A 19,029-nucleotide genomic window follows, 5' to 3' on the forward strand; every position below is an offset into this window, starting at 1 on the left:
CCTTGTTTTCTTCACTTACACTGCAACTAAGCCCTCTATCCTCTATTCTGTACTTAGTCTCATGAATAAAACCTTACTTTAAATTTTTGATTCATCTTTTTCCAGTTCTGATTCATTGCTACAACCTCTATAGATTAGATTCCAAATCTGCCAATCAGCTACTTCACTATTTTCAGCTCCATGTAATCCATAAATTGTACAATGTATTTTCTTTTTTGAACTTTTCACCCAGCTAAACAATAGTGATATACTAACAAAACAATCTAAGAAAAAAATTAAGTGAAACATGATCTAAAGGTATTTTATGCTCTTTTTGCAAAAACATCTACCTCCTTTCTGAGTTTACCAAAGATTTAAAATTTTGAACAATTTAATTTTTAAAGCAGGAAAATATAAAAGCTAATGTTATCCTACATACCAGTGAAGCTTTACCAAAACCGACCCAAAAAAGCACCTTTATTTCAACAAACCTTTTGTATCACTTTGCCAAAACAGGGATTCAAATGCTATCTAATAGAAATGAGTATAAAGTTACCTATGCAGCTAAGAATTTTCACTTTTGAAAAAGGACTCTCGACTTCACTAGAGATTAGGTTACATGGACCACCAGTCTGACTCAATATTGTAATACTTATAGTTCCAAAAGTTCAAGGAATAATACCAATTAAACAAGAAAATTTATTTCTCTAATTTTAAGAAACAAATAGAAAAAAACATGTGGTCTGAATCTGGCTAGTACCAGGTTTAAACCCCAGTTCTATCACTTACTACTGTAGTTACCTGACCTTGGGTAAGTTACTTAACATTTTGAGGCTCCGTTTCTTCATTTGTAAGATGCATATAATATCTACTTCACAGGGATGCTGTAATTAAAAGGACCCACCAAGGGACAGTAGATGCTCAGTAAATGCTACATCCTGTCCCCTCTTTGGCCTCAATTGACTGTGTAATATTTACATTTCTACAGTTAGCTTCCAAAGTGTAATGCAATAAAGAAGTACAAGAGAGTGTTGAGATACCTGTTTCACCACTTACTACAGCCAATTTCCTGCCAAGCAGGGTAGAAGAGATCATTCATATGTGTGATATATTTTTATACAATGTGGCTATAGAGTGAGTACAAATGCAAAAGAATAGTTTAAACGTGAGGCAAATGTATTTATCCTCTCTCATCCCACCATAATGCCTTCCAGCCAAAAAATCGCAGATCTTGGCAGACTGTACATATGCAAATATTATGTGAAATACTAGAAAAGGTTAGGAAATGCTAATCAAGCTTTACTCTGGTAGTCTGAAATGTGTAAAAGTCAAAAATTAGAATAACGTACAATATGGGCCTCAGAACAAATCAGAAAAAGGAGACTGTTAGCTTGAGTTTCAGCAGGTATTGTTTTCAACATTAACTTCTAATGTTGTGGTATAAAATTATCACTTAAGATAATTTTCCTGCTCTTAAGGCGATAAACAATTCAAGTCAGTAATTCTGAACGAAGGTTTCAGGACTTCTAGAATATCCCAAAGTATTTTAAGGAAAATTTTGAAATGTTAAAAATAAGAGTATTTTTCTAATTTAAAAAATTTTTATTTTAAGCAACCCTATTAAACAGATTGCTTTGTCATAATGGCATGTTACAACCACACACATTTCCAGGCTGTTTGGCTGTTTGATACCTCTGAAAAAATGCACTGAGTCCAGCAGGAGATCATCTTGTATAAGTACACTAGGACTAAAAAAATCATCTGTGATTCAAAAATGCTACCTTGAACTTAGTAGGACATACCATCTACTGACATCCTACTACCTGGAAATGAAATGTATATATAAACACTGGGAGAAAAGAATTCCTCACAGAGAACAGCCTAAAGTAACAGGAAGGGAGGAGGAAAAGAATGGGGCCAGAGCCCTAGTGTACTAATTTGGAGACCCAGGTTGTAGATATGAGCAAGAATCATGCCTTTTTCTTTTTTTCTTTACTGTCCTCAAGTTTCCACAAGTGTATCTGCCTTCCGAACTCCCTGATATCATTAGTTTTCCTGTCTAAAGCGTATGCCATAGGACTTCCGTGAAGATGCTGAGGATGAGGCTTGAGAAACCTCTCTAAGACTTCAGTTAAGATACCATCAAATTGTTCAGAATCCAAAGAATCTTCTATGCAATCACATTGAAACAATAAGAAACAAGCATTTTATATTCTTAATAAGGAATGTATATAATCCTTACCAATGTGACAGGATTAAGAATCAGCTCCTCATTTATCCTAAGGAAATATCAGAGATGTGCATAAAGACTTATGTACAGTGATATTCATCATACTCATTATACTGAAAAATAGAAAACAATCTAAATGACCAACAGGGGACTGGTTAAATAAATCAAAATACATCTATTCATATGTAGGAATACTATGCAATGATTAAAATCAGGGCCTCAAAGAAAAATCAATGATGCAAAAATATGATTGCAATATATTAAGTTAAAAAGGATACAAAACTAAATAGTATGATCCCAATTTTGCATACCCCCCCTCCCAACATGTGTGCATGTAACTGGCAAAACATATATAAAATCTTATCAGTAGTTACCTGGGTCATAGGATTTTCTTCTTTGTACTGTATTTTCAAAATTATATGCATTTATTATATATTATTTTATAAAGAGAAAAACAATCAATGTAACTAGAAAAATCCATTTATTTCTAGTTAAGGTGCCCTTACATGTGCTTTGCTATTCCTCTAGCAACTAAAGGTCTGCTAGTACTCAGGACTATTCTATTTTCTAGACTAGGGTAGGAATGACCACTGGTTATATTTACATTATTAAGTTTTAGAGGAAACTTTCAGAAGCTTTTTTTTTTCCTCTCTGATGGTTTCCTGTGGTTGTGGCCTCAGAAAATAGATACGTTTTTAGGCCTGAGTCCATCTCATTTTTTTGGAGTGTACCCCTAAGGGGGAATTCTGCTTATGAAACAAGAGTATGTTGAGATAAGAATAAAGAAACGAAAACACGGTAGCCAAAATTAAATCTGCATTGTGAATAGCAAGTATTGGAACTGACACTGCAGAAAACAGAATCCATGCCAAGGAGGACAAACTTGAGTAAATGAAAAAAAAATGAAAGAAAAGATTAAAAAACGATGGAGGACAGACGTAGAAATAATCTATGAATAACAGATGTTCCTAAAGAAAAAACCCCAGCAGTTTAATCAATCAAAAGTATAAGAAAACTTTCCAGTTCCGGAAAAAAATACCTGAGACTGGAGACTGAGAAGGTTCAACAGAGATCATCAACACCAAGACATGTCCTGGCAAATGTTTTTAAATTTCAAGGATAAAGATATAATCCTACAAGCATACAAGCAGAAAAAAATAGGTTATTTTCAAAGAAACTAAAATCAGATTGACCTCAGATTTCTCCTCTGCAACAATAAAATGCCAGAAGACAATGAAGTAATGACTTACAGAGAGTTAAAAGGGAAAAGTTATGATCTAAGGATTTTATACCTTGTCCTACTTTTTCATGTACAAAGATCACAGGAAATTCTTCTTAGTTCTGCAAAGTCTTATAAAATTTCACCATCCTGGTAGTACCTTTTTTCATAAACTGTTCAAAGGTATGTCTTAGACCATTGAAAGAGAATCAAAATAAGAACTCAAGAATACTGAGGTAGGAAAGAATTGGTGAAGTATATTGATACCAACTTAATATCTAGAGATAACTGAATAAAATAACCCCAATAAAGGAGAAAGGGTCAATAATGAAGAATAAATAACTGATATAAGTATATAAACAATATAAACCTTTAGAAAGTTAAAGGTAAGATTTGTAACCTCAGGATAAATTAATGTGGACTCAAATTAAAAGAGGCAGTGGAGGGCCTCCCTGGTGGCGCAGTGGTTGAGAGTCCGCCTGCCGATGCAGGGGATACGGGTTCGTGCCCCGGTCTGGGAGGATCCCATGTGCCGCGGAGCGGCTGGGCCCGTGAGCCATGGCCGCTGAGCCTGCGCGTCCGGAGCCTGTGCTCCGCAACGGGAGAGGCCACAACAGTGAGAGGCCCGCGTACGGAAAAAAAAAAAAAAAAAAAAAAAAAAAAAAAAAGAGGCAGTGGAAGAAGGGAGAAACTAAGATTCTAAATTCTCTGTCTTTCCTAAAAAGATATCTTAAAACCACTACTTTTAGTAACTACCTAATAAATATAAATTTTGGAATGCTTTGAAAAAGCATACAACAACCAAGAATTATACTTATTTATTGCAGTCCAAATCAGTGGAGAATATAATAACTGGCAGACTGTGAATAGTACTTTATGCAGGCATCACATTCAACCCTAAGCACGGAGGTAGGTATAATTACCCCTATTTTACAGATGAGGAAACCAAGGCTCAGCAAAGTTAATTTGTGAATGGCAGAAGCAAGATTCAAAGCCAAGTCTTTCCAGCTCCATAATTCTTTCTTCAATATTTCATAACCTCTTCAAACAAACAAATCCATAAGGCAGAAGAAAAAAAAACCATAAGGAAAAGAATAAAAAACTTAAAATAGGATGACAAATAATTCCAAAAGTAATAATGTAAGAAATGTAAAGTATCTAATTAAAACAAAGTGTCTTACTGGATATCGGATGCTATTACAGAATTATTGATGTTTTTATGAGTGATGATGGTATGTTCGATGTTTATAAAAGTCTTTATCTTTTAAGCAATATAAACATAAATATTTATGTCTGAATTGATGTATCTAGGAGCAGCTTCAAAATAATCCACTGGAGCCAGGGAGGGGAAGAGAGAAAGTAGTGTGTGTGATGGGGAGTACAGATGAAACAAGACTGGCCATGAGTTGATAATCTTTGAGGCTGGTCTATGGAAATATGGTGGTTCATTATACTATTCTCTCTACTCTGGTATGTGTTTGAAATGCTTGATAATAAACATTTTAATAGTCTTAGGTTATATTTTTAAGAAGCTTAAAAAATCCACACCAGTATTTACTGCTTTAAAGAGAAAGCCAAGCAAAAACAGGTAAGCATAGAAAAGCATAAAGAAAAAGAAGAAAGCAAGTGTATGTATTATTAAGGACAAAAATAAAATGTGAAGCAAAAACCTTAAGCTGATTAAATAAAAAGGTGATTCGATTTGGACTAAAAATATAATTAGTACTTAATACATACAGTAATAATAATTGCTATCATTTACTGAGCAATTACTGCACACCAGGCAAGTACATCTTTGATGCTTCTAAGAACTCTGTGAGGCATTATCACTAATTTACAAATGAGGACATTAAGCCAAGATGGGTATGTCAATCTTTTAAAGCACTGTATCCTCAGCCCCTAGCAAAATGCCTGGCTGGCATACAGTAAGTGCTCAATAAATATTTGTTGAATAAATGAAAAAGTCTAATATCCTGCCTAAAGCAAATAAGTAGAGCTTAAATTCAAACCTAACTGATTCTAAAACCCCTACTCTTAATCACATTTAAACCTTTTCAAAATATTTCATAGTAAGAGGGAAGATGTTTATTTCCTTTTGTGTATGTTTCTGTTTGTCAGATTTTCTACAATCAGCCTGAGTAACTTTTTTCAAATAAGTCATTAAAAATAATAAATGCAAAATAGTACTGAACACTTAATCACCGACTAACCTAACCACAAAACACAAAAGGAGATTTCTGGGGACTGTAACATGAAATAAAGGGACACAAGTGGAAGGGGAAATTTTAGCACACTAACATCAACTAGCATAATGAATAAAACAGGACAAAGCATTTGATGTGACTTACATTAGAATAGGTAGATACTGAATTTTATAATGTAAAAAGAATATGGGTTCAAGTTATCTATGAAAAGTTATAAAAGACTGACCATGCTCTAGGCCATGAAGTAAATCCAAAATTCTTAAAAGCAGGAACTGTACAGATATTTTCTGATTATGATAAAAAACTGAATAAGGAAATAAAGCACTCATTCAGAAATCAATATTATTCCAAATAACTACTGGCTCAAGGAAATAAATAATAACAGCTATCATTTATGCAATGCTTATTTTGTTCAAAGTACAGTCAGTGTTGGCTATGTTGCATATATTCTCTCATTTAATCCCAATTAATCATTAATAAACCATGAGGGATGTTATTATATAGAGAAGAAAAAACTTAGGTTGAGAATTAGTAACTTGTCCAAGATCACAGAGGTATTAAGTTTGCGGATAAGAGAACTGAACCCAAGTCTGAATCCAAAGCTCACACTACGACACAGAAATGATGTCATATTACTGTTAGAATTCAAGTACAGGCATCTAGCTGTGCTCATTTTTCTCTATTTATAAAATAAAATTTTGTAATAAAAAGTGGAGAAAACTACAACTCTTCCTTAACACATGTTCTGAAAATGTCCGTTTGTTAAATACACTACACTAAGAAGGTAATCGTTCATTTTTCTAACGTATCATTGATCCGACATAATATTGCAAATTGCATAATCTCCTAAAAGAGACTCCTTTGAACATATTCATATTCTCGAGAGGGCAATTAAAAAGGAAGAAACCACAAAATCAGATAAAGTAGGGAATATAAGGTAAACATGATCGCCACTAAATTTATTTCTAAAAAGTCACTATTTTCTGGTACTTATCTTCAATCCATAAGAGTTCAATGGAATCTTAGCCAGCACGGATTTGAATCCACCACTAACTGTGGGCAAGCCCTTAAGGCCTCTCTGATTTGTGGTTTCTTCATGCATAAAATATGTGGATATCTAAGGGCTCTTCCAGCTTAAAAATGTTATAATCCTGTAACTTTAAGGATTAAAAGTATTTAAAATTTTGTGGGGTTTTTACACCTGAGGAAATTACTAATTCTGTATTTAAAGCTGTTTTGTACGTTATTTCTAACTCAAATTCCTTCTTTCTTTTCTGCACTTGGATACAAAAGTGGTACCTTTGAATCCAAGTGTAAACAAGGATAATACCAAAGAATGGATTGTAACAAATGCTGTCACCTGAAAGAGAAGTACTAACAAAGAGAAAATAAATGAAACATTGTTTTTCTGTGTAGATTAAGGAACCTAAAGCAATTTTATAATTTCCACAATCCAATCTTACTAGTCTTATTTTACTAGTAAAGTGTCAACTTATTTTTTAAGCTCCTCTGTGTACTCCCAGTGCTATTTCTGCCTTCCTAACACCTTCAAACCCCACCTCTTAGTACCACATGGAGTTGGCAGTGTTTCCCAAACCTGTGTGATGATCAGAATCACCTAAGATTCCTGTTAATAATACACTACCTGGCCTTACCTCAAACTGAAACTGAATCAGAAGTTCCAGAAGCCCCGTGGCTCGGTATTTCATTTTTTAAACAGGCACCTTAGATGACTCCTCTGATTAGGTAAGTCTGGGAAATCACAGTGTAGAGAAAAGATCATGGGCTTTGGAGCCTGACATACCAAGTTTCAGAACCTGGCTTTGCCCTTTATTATAGGTGTGACTTTGGGCAAGCTACTTAACGTGAGTCTCAGTTTTCTAATCTACAAGATTTGAATACCAGTTATGCTGGAGGTTGTAATAAAGTTTAGTACGCTTAGCCATGCTGGGTGCCCAGTAAGTGTTAGCTTCTCTTTCCTCCTGCTCATCTTGCCAGAGGAATTGACAAATGCAAATACTTGAGAGTATTCTGATGAGTCCCTTACCCTAATGGGTCCACTTCCATTTCTAGGGCTAAAAATCTGAGTACTAGATAATTCATTAATACATTACTTGGTTTGGCTAATTTAAGTCTTAGGAAAAAGTCTAATAATTTCTTCTGGTTTCCAGAGGCTTAGTGAAGTCCTTCTATCTAAAACAGATACACCATGATGCTGAGCTTCAAAGCCCAAGCTTTATTTGCTATGTGACTGTGGCAAAATTACCTGAACCTCTGTTTCCTCATCGGCAAAACAAGTGGTGCTTAAATGTTTGATGAACTGAACCCAACATGTGTTACTGATAACATAACTGTTAACTAAAAGTCACTTTAATTAAACATACACACAGTCTTACAAACATTCTTAAGAACAAAACGACAGCAATAATAGCTTGCCAGTAAGTGAAATGAGACAGAATAGGACTTGCTCAAATACACAATAAAAAAAGAGCTTAACAGCCAAGCAATATCAACTGTACCTTAACACAAAGTGTACTAGACAAGTTTGGAACTGAACTTACTTAGGAAAAAACAATCCAAACTACTCACTCATTAAATATATATACATATATATATATATTTTAAAGTACCATAGGCATAAACACAACCAGGCAGCAAGGTTTATTTTCGGAAAAATGAGAAATATAGTTTATAATTACAGATCCATAATGAATTCTAGCTGTATATGTATTAAGCATAAACACTATTAATAAGAGCACTCTACTAAAAATTGTTAGTATTAACCGTCCAGATAAGCTACAAAATAAAAGAAACCTAAAGAAATTAGAAAAAAACTAAAAATCTGGGAACATCCATTCAAGACAGAGGAAAAGTTACCCTCAATTTAAAAAAAATAAACAAGATAATAACAAACCTCAAATCCTACTGAAAGTAATTTAAAGAACCATAGCTTTTCTCTCAACTTATTTATTCTTTAATACAACTATTTTCTTTCATTTAGTTCCTGCCCTTTGCTTATGTTTATTTCCAGACATTTAATATTTTTACTGCTATTTTGAAAGAGATCTTTTTCCCATTATCATTTCTAACAAGGAAAACTATGTATTAATTTTTAAATATATATTCTGTTTAATACCACCTTATTAGACCATCATTAGTTTTCACAAACCTTTTTAGTGGTTTCCTTAGATTACCTAAATAGATGATTATATCATCTATGAGTAGTTTTCTTGTATCCTTCTTTTGAATACTTTTTGATTTTCTTGTCTAACTTCATTAGCAAACTCTTCTAGAATGTAAAATAGAGGTGAAAACAGCAGGCACAACTTTAATGATTGCCCATAATATGTCTCCATCAAGCATGATGGTGGCTACTGGTCTGACACTATTTTTTAATAATGTTAAGGACACACCCTTTTATTCCTATTTTACTGTTTTTAATTGAGAATAGACACCGAATTTTATCTAATGCTTTCTCAACTTTTTTCCTAACTTTTAAATTAGAAATGATTATATATTCACAGGAAGTTGCAAAAATAATAAGAGAGGTCCCATATACCTTTAACCCAGTGGTTACATCTTACACAACTTCCTGCCAAGACCAGGAAATTTATACTGGTACAATGCCCAGACCTTACTCAGATATCACTGGTTTTACAGGTTCTCGCGTGTGTGTGCGTGTGCGTGCTCATTGTTACACATTTTATCACACGTATAGGCTCCTGTATCTACCACCAGAGTAAAGATACCAGTTCTTCGCCATCAGGATCCTGCGTGTTGCCCCTTTACATCCACCTCTCTCCCACCCTTCTTCCTACCCCTGGCAACCACTAATCTAGTCTCCAATTTTGTCATTTCAAGAATGTTATATAAATGGAATCATATGGTATGTAACTTTTTTCCACTCAGCACGAATTCCCTGAAGATTCGTCCAAGTTGTTGTGTGTATCAATAATTCATTCCTTTTAGTTTAGTAGTATTCCAGTATTCCATGGTGTGAACATACCACAGCTTGTTTAACTCTTCACCCGTTGAAGGACATTTGGTGTCTAACTTTTGGATATTACAAATAAAGCTGCTATGAACATTTGTGAACAGACTTCTATGTGGACATACATTTTCATTTCTCTGGGATAAATGCCCAGGAGTGCAACTGCTGGGTTATATAATAAGTGTATGTTTAGTTTTTACAGAGATGACCAAACTATTTTCCAGAAAGGCTGTATCATTTCACTTTCCCATCAGCAATGTATGAAAGATCCAGTCTGTCCACATCCTCACCAACACTAGGTACTGTCACTATTTTTCATTTTGGGTATCCTAAAAGGCATGTAGAGATATCTCATTGTGGTTTTAATTTTCATTTCTCTGATAGCTAACCATGTTGACGTCTTCTCATACGCTTATTTGCTATCCATATATCCCCTTTGATGAAATGTCTGTTTGTCTCTTTTGTCCAGTTTCTAACTGGACTATTTGCCTTTGTTACTGTTAAGTTTTGAGAGTTCTTTATATATATTCTAGATACAAGTCCTGTCTCAGATATAGGTGTGCAAATACTTTCACCCAATCTGTGGCTTGTCTTTTCATCCCCTTAACAGGATCTTTTTCATAGAGCAAATATTTTGAATTTTGATCAAGTCCAATTTATTATTTTTTTCTTTTATGGATTGTGCCTTTGGTGTCTGGTCTATGAACCCTACACTTAGCCCAAAGTCCTGAAGATTTTCTCTTATATCTAAGTTCTAAATGTTTTAGAGTTTCCACAATCCATTTTGGATTAATTTTTGTATAAGGTGTGAGGTTTAGGTTGAGGTTCACTGTTTTACCTATGGGTGTGTAATTGCTCCAAGCACCATTGTTGAAAAGGCTATCTATTTTTCCTTCATTGAATTGCATTTGCACCTTTGAAAAAAATCAGTTGGCCGTACTTGTTTGGGTCTATTTCTGGGTTCTCCATTCTGTTCCCCTGATCTATGTATTTATCCCTTCACCAATACCACAGAATTTTGATTACTGAAACTACTTAGTAAGTCTAAAAGTTGGGTAAAGTGATTCCTCCCACTTTATTTTTATCCTGTTTTGGATATTTTCGTTCCTTTACCTTTGCATATAACTTTTAGAATACGGTTGTGTTAAACCTATAGAAGAATTTGGGGAGAACTGACATCTTTACTATGTTGTGTCTTCTAATGTATGAACATGGTAGACCTCTCCATTTATTTAGAACTTTGATTTCATTTAACAACATTTTTGAGTTTTCAGCACACAAGCCATATACATGTTTTGTTAGATTTATACCTAAGAATTTTTTTAAGCAATTACAAATGGAACTATGTTTTTCATTTTGGTTTCCACACAGTCATTGCTAGTATATAGAAACACTACTTTTGTGTGCTGATCTTGTATCTTACAACTTTGCTGAACTCATCAGTTCTAGATTTACGTAGATCCCTTGGGATTTTCATTGGAGAGCTCATGTCACTTGCAAATAGAGACATTTTTATTTCTTCCTTTCCAATCTGTATGTCTTTAATCATGTGTTTTGCACATTATTAATATTTTTCTTCAACTTTAATATGGTGGACTACATCAATTGATTTTTTGAATACTGAACCAGTCTTACACCCCTGGAATACAACCCACTTGGTCATGCTGTATACTTCTTTTTATATGTTGCTGGATTTGTTTTGCTAATATTTTGTTGAGGATTCTGTGTCTATATTCTTAAGGGATACTGATGTGGAGTTTTCTTTTCTGTACTGTCTTTAGGTTTTGGTATCAGGGTGATACTGGCCTCAAAAAATGAGTAGTGATATGCTTCCTCTTCTATTTTCTGGAAGAGAATGTGTAGAATTCATGTTATTCTTGATGTTCCAGATCCTTCTTTTATCATTTCTTTTCTGCTTGAAGAACTACCTGTAGTCATTCCTTCACAGTCTGTTACAGACACATTCTCTTAGCTTCCCTTCACCAGAGACTGCTTTGATTGCACCTTCATGCTAGAAGGATATTTTCACTGGGTACAGAATGCTGGGTTGCCAGATCTTTTCTTTCAGAACTTAAAAAACAGTGTGCCATTTCCTTCTGGCTTCCATGGTTTTTAATGTGGGATCTACTGTCATTTGAATTATTATTCCCCTATAGGTAATAGTTCAGTTCTAACTGCTTTTAAGATTCTTTGTCTTTTAGTTTGATTTAGAAACAAATTTTAACTGTGGTAAAATACACCTAACACGAAATTTACTGTCTTAACTATTTTTTAGTATACAGTTCAGTATGTTAAGTATATTCACATTGTTGTGCGACCAATCTCCAGAATTTTTCATCTTGCAAAATTAAAATTCTATACCCATTAAACAATTTCACATTTCCGAAGGTTTGATTTTTATGTGCCTAGGTGTGGATTACTTTAGTTTACCTTATTTGGAGTTCAATCAGCTTCTTGAATCTGTAGGTTTACATCTTTTGCCAAACTGGGGAAATTTCAGGCATTATATCTTCAAGTCCACCTTTTTTCTCTGCTTCTGAAACTGTGGTGACATGAATATTAAATCTTCTGTTAATGTTCCCAGGCCCCTGAGACACTCTTCATTTATTTTTACTCTGCTATTCAGACTGAGTAATTTCTATTGCTCTATCTTCAATTTTATTGATTCTTTCCAGTCACCTCCATTTTTTTTTTTTTTTTTTTTTTTTTTGGCTGCACCGCATGTGGGATCTTAGTTCCCTGACCAGGGATCGAACCTGAACCCCCTGCAGTGGAAGCACACAGTCTTAACCACTGGACTGCCAGGGAAGTCCCTCCATTCTTCTATTGAGCCCATGTAGTAAGTTTATTTCAGTTATTGCATTTTTCGGTTCTAAAGTGTCCATTTTCTGCTTTATTTCTTTTCTGAGACTAATTTTTCATTTGTTTCAAATGTGTTTGTGGTTGCTCACTAAAGTATTTTTAGGATGGCTGTTTTAAAATCCTTGTCAGACAATTCTAATACCTGAAGCATCTCCGTGCTGGTACCTGGTGCCTTTTTTCTCATTCATGATGCAATTTTCTTGGTTCTTAGTATAAGTGAACTTCAGCTGTATAATGGACATTTTGGAGATTTTAAGACTCTGGATCCTATTTAATCTTTTTTAGCAGGCAGTCTACCAGTTGAGGTGCAGTGTGAGGGCAGGGTGAGTGTGTATGTTCAGCTTCCTGCTGGGCTCCGCCAACACCACCCTGGCAAAAGTGGAGCAATGACTCACACTGCTTTTTTGCAGATGGGTGGGATGGAAGTTCAGCTTCACTCTTGCTCCCAGTGAAAGTGGGGCAGCAACCCATACCACCTCATTGCCTCTGAGTAGGGGTGCAAGCTCAGCTCCCTGACAGACCCCACTGACAATAGGGAGAGGGGAAGTGGAGGGCTGACTCACACTGCTTCATTGCTGCAGGGTAGCGTGGAGTTCAGCAGAGTTCAGCGGAGTTCAAGGTAGACTTCAGCTCCCTGAAAGGCCCAGCTGACAATAGGAGAGGGAAGAGGGAAAAGTGGGGTGCCCATCAGCCCTGCCATCCACCACTCTGTTCCACCTTGTAGATGCCAGATGGGGGTGGCATCTGGGCCCTACTGCATCAGCAGAGGGGGGAAGCAGCGTTGACCAGGCCACCTCCAACCATCTTGTTCTGCCTTGTTGATGCTGGGTGAGGGTGGACCTCACTGACACAGGGCAGGGGGAGGCTTAGTGGGGACTAGTCCTGCCTCATACCACCTTGTTATGTCTCATTGCTTCCAGGTTGGAGTGGAGGCTCAATTGGCTGCTGGACCCCACTGACACTACCCTAGTGAGAACACCACCTCCTTCTGTAGGGAGTGGGACAGGGGTGGTGGTGAGGGAATATCAGGTCCCTGCACAACATGCCAAAGCCACTGAGCAGGGGGAATCAAAGTGCTATTTGTTTTTGCTAGGCAGTGAAGGGGAGAAGGGGCGATTAGGTCCCTGATCTGCCCAGCCAACACCACTGGGTAGAGGAATCCAAGCACTGCCACTTGCTTCTTAGAAGTAGGGTGGGGTTTTTCTGTTGGTGTTTGGCTACAGTAGGGTGGGTATTGACAAAAAGGTTTACTGTTGTTAGCCCACCCTTTCTTTAGTCATCTGGCTAAAGAGAACAGGCTTTTCTTGGAACCTTTTTTTTTTTTTTTTTTTTTTTGCGGTACATGAGCCTCTCACTGTTGTGGCTTCTCCGGCTGCAGAGCGCAGGCTCCAGACGCGCAGGCTCAGCGGCCATGGCTCACGGGCCCAGCCGCTCCGCGGCATATGGGATCTTCCCGGACCGGGGCACGAACCCGTGTCCCCTGCATCGGCAGGCGGACTCTCAACCACTGCGCCACCAGGGAAGCCCTGGAACCCTTTTTTGTCTGCGCCTGTTGGTGGTTCCAGGTTGGAGGCTTTTACAACACCCTGTCCAGGATATATGGGAGGCAATAAGAACACCCAGGGAACTCACATTTGTGTCATTCCTTTAATCCCAAAGTCTGTAGGCAGTCTGCTTTCTAATTTCCACCTTTCAGTGTGTTCCTGTACTTGTTTGTTGTGATGTCTTAGGTGTTTTAGTTGTAAAGGAAGACCTAGGAGGAAAAGGACTCCTCCATCTTGGCAGAACCAGAAGTCTCTGCCAAGTGATTAATTTTTATGTTGAAAATAACATTTTGTGTGTGTGTGTGTGTTAAAAGAAACTTTATTGGGTGTTTGGGGTAATGACATTTATTTTCTAGGTTTCCACATTATGGTTAAAAATCCACTATGGAAAACTGCTATAACATCATAGATCAGAACTTTCCCCTAAAGTTCCGATTATGTTTATATCATTCCTGGCTAATTTAGCTTGCTTCATGTTATTCAACTACCTGTCCACCTCAGTACTTTCACACTATAATATTCCAAAGGAAAGAATTCTATCTCATTCATTATCACCTAGTACTATACCACATAAATTCAGAACAGCCAGGGAGAAAAGATCACTTTAAAACTCATTTTGAGCTCCTCTTTTTAATAATCCAAGGCAAATCTTACTTTTAACTTGTCTGTGACATTTCTCTCTTTAAGTAACCCCCCTTACTGCTATCAACATCCATTGTGATAGTTATTCTTCTTGAATTACACCAAGAGCCAGCAGGAACTTGAAGGAAAGAAGGCCAACAGGGGTTTTGCTTTGCATTTTCACTACTTTAAATGAAACATCTGTATATCTCACTTTAAGAGATGGATCCTTGAAAATTCATTTATTTGTTGACTTATATTTAATTTCAGAGATTCTAGACTTTTTGTTTTGACTGACCTTCAATTAATTCCTGTACTCTTGCTTTAAATAAGAAACTATAGAATAGTATAACAAGACTGAGGAGACTGTAAGGAAAAATATCACTGCCTCAATTTTTGCTTTCTTTGTATAATTTTTTTAATAATTAATCTTTTAACTCTTTGTTGTGTTCGTCTAGAAACTCTGCTCTGGCTGGGAGAAGGTGTGGCCCAGGTGAAATAGGGCTCTATTCACCCAACTGGAAAGCCATTGTTCTAGAAAAAGCTTTTTACTTATCACATCTAAAAATAAAGGAAATCTTTTAAAAGTACAAACTGAAACTAAGTTTTCTGAGAACTATGTATATAACACGACACCGATAAGGATCTTATATATCAGCATTAGAGCGAAACTCCGTTTAAGTCCCTAAATCAGCAGCAAAATAAGCACAAGAACTATGGATACGAGTAGACAATAAGCACATGAAAACATCCTTCACATTCCCAGTCATTAGAGAAATGTAAATCAAAACCACAATGAGATACCACTATCAAACACACTAGGGTGGTTATAATGAAAAAAACAATAACAAGTGTTGGTGAGGATGTGGAGAAACTGAAACCCTCATGCATTGCTGGTGCGAATGTAAAATGATACAAACAAGTTGGAAAACAATTTGGCAGTTCTTCAAAATATTAAATATAGACTTACCATATGACGCAGCAATTCCACTCCTAGGCAAACACCCAAGGGAACTGAAAACATGTTCACATAAAAACTTGTATACAAATGTTCACAGCAGCATTATTTACAATACCCCCAAAATGGAAACAATCCAAATGTCCACCAACAGATAAATCGATAAACAAAACTGCTATAACCACACATTACTCAGCCATAAAAATGAAGCACTGACACATGCTACAACAGTGATGAACCCTGAAAACATTATGTTAAGTGAATGATGTCGACACAAAGGCCACATATCATATGATTCCATTAACATGAAATGTCCAGAATAGGCTAATCTACAGAGACAGAAATTAGATTATTAGTTGCCAGGGGCTGGGGGAAGGAGGGAATAGGGAGTGACTGCTAATGAGTATGGGATTTGGGGAGTCATGAAAATGTTCTGGCATTAGATAGTGGTGATGGTTGCACAACTTTGTGAATATACAAAAGACCACTGAATTGTATACTTTACAAGGGCACAATTTTGTGGTATATAAATCATATCTCAATTTTTAAAAAGATTAACTAGGGCTATTTAACCTAAGAATTAAAAAACCCAAGGGGGGAAAATAGTCACCAATGATCAACGTTTCTTTAAATTTCCTTTTCTTTTACTGTAGCAAGATAATTGGCAACTTTTTCAGGTTGTGCCAGATCCTGTTTTCTGGCACTCTGAGGGAAGGTCAAATAGATTTTTCTGAAAAGAAGATGCAAATATAAAGAGGTAATGATTTAATAAGCTGCAATTAAAAAACAGAGCACAGTTACTCAAGCACACACCTAGAGGTTTCTGTATGGAGAGGTGTTAAGTTACATCTGGGCAAACCCCCTTTTTCAAGTACAGTAGTTTTGTTTCAAATTCTCACTTGTAAGATAGTTGTTTAGAAATCTCAAAAAAATTTCCCATACGATGTCACATATGATGCTGTTTCTCAGGCCAGCTCACAAAAGCTTATTTTACCCATGCTGTATTTGGAGAGTAATATCAATTTTGCTTTTCTAAGTCTCCCTATACGTTCCCATGAAAACATCTGCTCCATACTAACCACCTGGACCCTTTCGCCCTTAGGAGGAGATGTCATCTAGACCGAGTCACTCACCTCTATGCTGTTTTCAACCAAAGCAGGGCAGTCTAGTGGAAAATCAGTGGGATTGCAATCCGCGAGACTTGGTGTTTGAATCCTGCCTCCTCCACTTAATAGCTGTGCAACCATGAACAAGTTACTTAACCTCTCTAGGCTTCAGTTTCCCCACCTGTAAGTTGAGGTTAATTACATCTACCTCATTCAATTTGATATACACAAAGAGTCTAGTTAGAGAGGGCATTCAGTATATGTTAATCTCCAAGATGAACCAATCTACTTTCCCAGTATTAATTAGCACAGTATAGTGAACAAAATGCACCAATTCTGATAGCTAAATTTCCCCAATGCTTCGATGTTATCACTTGAATGAGAAATGTCACTGTGAAGTTAGTAAAGTTGTAGAAAGTGCAGAATGGTTATTTGAGGGGCATGTACCACTTAGGAGGACTTATCAAAATCTTCAGGGTAGAAGAGAGACAAGACGAAGCTGATTAAACATAATTTGAAAAAGCATATTAAATATATTTTTAATTTAGAAAAAGCTTTAGCCTATTAATTTCAAACTACAAGTAAGAAAAGGTAGAGTTGAAAAACACTGGTGTAGAAAAAAAGGGTTCAGTTTGTGCTAATTCTATAATCTAGAACTGTGCTGTTCAATGTGGTAGCCAATAGCCACAGATGACTATTAAAATTTAAATTAATTAAAGTTAATTTAAAAATTCAGTTTCTCAGCCATACTGGCTACATTTCAAGTGCTCAGTAGCCACACATGTGGCTGGCTAGTGGCTACTGAATGGTACCCGTCTAGAAGCTGGGTTTTTTAAGTGAATCTTTCCTATTATTTTATATTCTTTTCAGGTAGACTCCTCTGCTCCTAAATGTGAAGAAGTGAAATAACATCCTGGGTAACTGAGGTTTTTAGTAGAGATTCTACAAGATTTCTGGAGTGAAGATTTCTCCCAAAACATTGCACTTGAGGTGCACTTCAATCTATTAATGTCAAAATGAACTTTTGTTTCAGGCTATCATTTGCCATCTGCTTCTAACACATATCAAATGACTGAACCAAGTTTCCTATAACAAGTTTTGTGGGCCAAAGGATTAGAGGCAAGCTCACAGAAATCTAGATGACCAGGTCAGACATGAAGATGAGATCATCATCATATGTAACATTATAAAAATCAATTAACATGGTGGATAAAACAATTAATTTTTAAGGTATGTAAGAAACCATGGATAGAGTATTAGTTAAGATGGGCAAATCTGATTTAAGTTATGCTACTGCTGTAATTCTATTTATACTAATAGAGGGGAAGACTGATAGGAAGTATAAAAGCGCTTTTGGATTTACACATAAATGTAGGGTTATCTAATATTCAGGAAACTAGCATTATTTCATGAAAAAACAAAACAAAACACAAAAATACCCTCCAAAAGACAATGTGGAGAGCTGACTCCAGGTGGGGCAGTAGGCTAGCTTCCTGATCTTTAGTTCATTCACATTCCTTTCTAGCTGACACCTTCAAGACAAGAAGGTAAATATTCAGAGTAGGTAATGCCAGTAATTGAGCTATTCCGTTATGGTATGCTGAAGCATAAAATCACTGTTTGTTAGTAGGTAATACGCCCCTCGAATACCCCTGACTCCAGAGGTATGTGTATATGATGGGCAGAGATCAGAAAAAGGGTGAGGAAGTCATTTTACATTATTGGTAAGCTGTAAGTGTAAATTTTTTTTTAAAGATGAAGTAACAATGTTCCCAAGTTAAAAACAGCTGCATCAAAATGTCATTAACCCTAGCTGTTTTCTAGTAACTTCAAGTTTGAAGCAATTAATTAAAAAAGAATGGGAGAAGTAGACAGATTGACAGCAGCATAAAATAGCAAATGATAAGAGTTTTTTAAAACTATGAATATTAAAAATAAATTACAGAGTAAGTCCATGAGGGAGTCATTTAGTAGGGGCAATTAGCTTGATATTAAGGTAGAATATGACCATTACCTTTCAAAACACTGAATTTTAAAAGTTTAAATTATTTAAAACTTTTATTTAAACTACTGCATTTAAATTTTTAGTCCACTATTAAGATGGAAAATTGTTACACAAATTAATTTAGAAAGACTCCAATTCAAAATGAAACAAAAACTCTTGTTTGACAGTTACAGAAAAAAAGATTTGATACAGTCAATTAAACATTAACAGCTTGTTTCCAGGCAATACTGGATCGTGTTACTGTAGTTATCAGACTTTCCAAAACTGTGTTCTGCAAAGCACTTGTGTCCTTTGAGACTTCAATAGATGG

The 19,029-nt window shown here is 35.9% G+C and overlaps 1 protein-coding gene across 3 annotated transcripts in view; it reads right to left on the minus strand.

The window, feature by feature from the left end:
* RPS6KA3 (ribosomal protein S6 kinase A3) overlaps positions 1-19,029 on the minus strand; it is a 110,383-nt gene that overhangs the window by 84,535 nt on the left and 6,819 nt on the right. The window contains exons 1-2 of one of the 3 annotated variants that reach the window (XM_082609975.1): positions 3,249-3,323; positions 2,222-2,258 (exon numbers count right to left, since the gene is read on the minus strand). The exons of 1 other annotated variant lie outside the window; for it this stretch is intronic. The gene's annotated coding sequence lies outside the window, so the exon portion shown is untranslated. Of the gene's footprint in view, positions 1-2,221; positions 2,259-3,248; positions 3,324-19,029 lie in introns of those variants that run through there. One more of the 3 variants, XM_082609976.1, reaches the window with a different exon arrangement.

Source organism: Mesoplodon mirus (genome assembly GCF_964341445.2).
Source record: "Mesoplodon mirus genome assembly, chromosome: X".
Taxonomy (NCBI): Eukaryota; Metazoa; Chordata; class Mammalia; order Artiodactyla; family Ziphiidae; genus Mesoplodon; species Mesoplodon mirus.